Below are 2287 nucleotides of genomic sequence, written 5' to 3'. Positions count from 1 at the left end.
AAAATATTAATTAATAAAGTTTAATTTTTTTATAATTAACAATAAATTACTAATTTTAAAAGTGGTTCAAAATAAAATTGTAAAATCTTCCTCTTAGTTTAATGAAAAATTTGACCTTGTCGTTACTCCTATTCCTCAGCATATTCCATTATTATCCTATTAGAAACAGCTTAGTACTACTTAAGCATTTCTCATAAACTTGTGAATGCATTTATTAGGTAAATGTGTAGATCGCATCTGCCTTGCACTCAAATTTCTTTACTTTCTTGCTTTTGGCAACAGGCATAGATTTCGTTGCAGCCTAAAAGTGGCAGCTGATACACTACGGAATAATTAGAGCGGATAATGAAGTGCGAAGACCGATAGGCTAATGTACGAAAAAAATAATGGAAAATAGCTCATTTTGTTCGAAAAAGTATTATTGTAGATTTCCATATGTAAACAGGAAGATATTATATGCTTGAAAATTCGCTCATAATTTAAGAGTTGTAAGATTATGAGATTGTATTAAACACTTCTTTGTTTCAAAAATGTTAATCCTTTTTTCCGAGATAAAGAAGTATGTTCCTAAAGAGGATCGTGGGCTATATAGATTAGAACTCGAATTCCAATTATTTATGCCCAAAATCTCTTCAAGTCCTCATATAAAAATTTTTAAAGCAGCTTTCTTAGCAAATCAATTCAAAATCAAAAAAATGTCTCCTTCCTCCTCACAGCACGCAGCCACCTGCGCCCACTCTCTACTAAAATATTGAAAGGATGTCAGCCAGTATTGAAATTATTAGACTGCATGACTTTTGTTTTCAACTCTCCACTCACTTTATTATCATTTATAGCTACACTTCGCATATATTCACATAAAAATATAAACTTTTTTTTCACAGTTAGGCCACTTACTTTGTCGGCACTTGAGCAGCACATATTCGTACACGGTCCATGACCGTCCAACCGTGCACCCTCTTGTACTCATATGCTGATACCATGTGTCTCACATGCTGCTCGCAGCTCCAGTCATACGAGTATTAGCAAATATTTATTTGTAACGGCATGAAATTTCGTATTCCCAACAGTTTTTGCTGCCACACTGCGTTGTTGTGCTTGTTAGTTGTATGAGGTCCCAATTGTTTTCGACTGTCATCGATATAGTGAATGTGTATGTGAAAATTCGCGACGCGTCTAATCAGTCAGCTGTGACCTTAACTTTGCTCAGCGAGTTTAAAGTCGTAGTAAATGAAGCGTTGAGTGCTGTCGTTTGAATTTTTTTAAACTTCGTAGAGCTTCTTAGTTAACGGATTTTCTGGATGTGGAGCCAATCTCGCTTCTAACGAAAAATTTAACACACAAAGACCTCTGATTTGATTGGTGAAATCTAATTTTCTAGTACCGTTTCAGAGGAATTACCCTTACAAGTTATAAGGTTTACCTGCCTGACAAGTTATAAGGTTTTGGAACCCCGCAGTACGGGCCCTTGAAAGACAATTAATTTGTGTTGAGGACTTTGGCACCCTTTCTGTCTATACAAATAGTATGCGAGCTTATACAGTCCTACTCGTCGCATATCTTGAATTGTCTCACCAAAAACATTCAGTTACTAGTAAGGATACCTATTTTAACATAGAAACCGAAATAACTAGTAGTTATGAGCTCAATTTTCGTTTTCAAGTTAAAATTCTAAATATCTTACTTAAGGAGTTTTAAACTTCAAACTTCAGCCATTTAATTCCGAAAATGCCTATGCTCAGCTTTAGCAGGAAAACTTGGGACATCTCTCAGAATCTTAGTCCGAATACTAGAAACTAAAAGCTCATAAGTTAAATAAAGAACTCACCCCGTTCCAAGCTATACCTAGTTTTGAGACAGACTTCATCAACTTGTGTAACTTTGCTTATCTTTGAATTCTTTTCTAGTGAGTTCAGTTTTAGTTTAGGCCAGAAACTCTACTGGCGAACTCATATTATGAACACCTTCTTTCTGAATTCTTTTCTAGTAAGATCTGGCTATTTGTTGGACCCAGAAACCCTTCGGAAGAACTTATATTATGAATACCTTAAACAAAACACATTTTTTTCCTTTTCCGGTCATAAAATTTTTCTTGGAATACTTGCTCATGAATTATTTAACTATCTTTGGAATGATTAGCAGCTCTGGCAAAATTGAACCGAGATTTATTCCACTAATTACTTAATTATCTTAATACTCAATTAAGACTAAATGGATGCCTATTTTCTTAAAAGCATAACTGTAGATAATTGTCTGAGGGCAAGATCATAGAAAGATCTAAAATGAT

The sequence above is a fragment of the Bactrocera latifrons genome, unplaced genomic scaffold (assembly GCF_001853355.1).
Source record: "Bactrocera latifrons isolate USDA-ARS-PBARC rearing strain unplaced genomic scaffold, ASM185335v1 scaffold_57, whole genome shotgun sequence".
NCBI classification, from domain to species: domain Eukaryota; kingdom Metazoa; phylum Arthropoda; class Insecta; order Diptera; family Tephritidae; genus Bactrocera; species Bactrocera latifrons.
The sequence above is the reverse complement of the archived record's forward strand: the minus strand, read 5'-3'. Positions refer to the sequence as shown.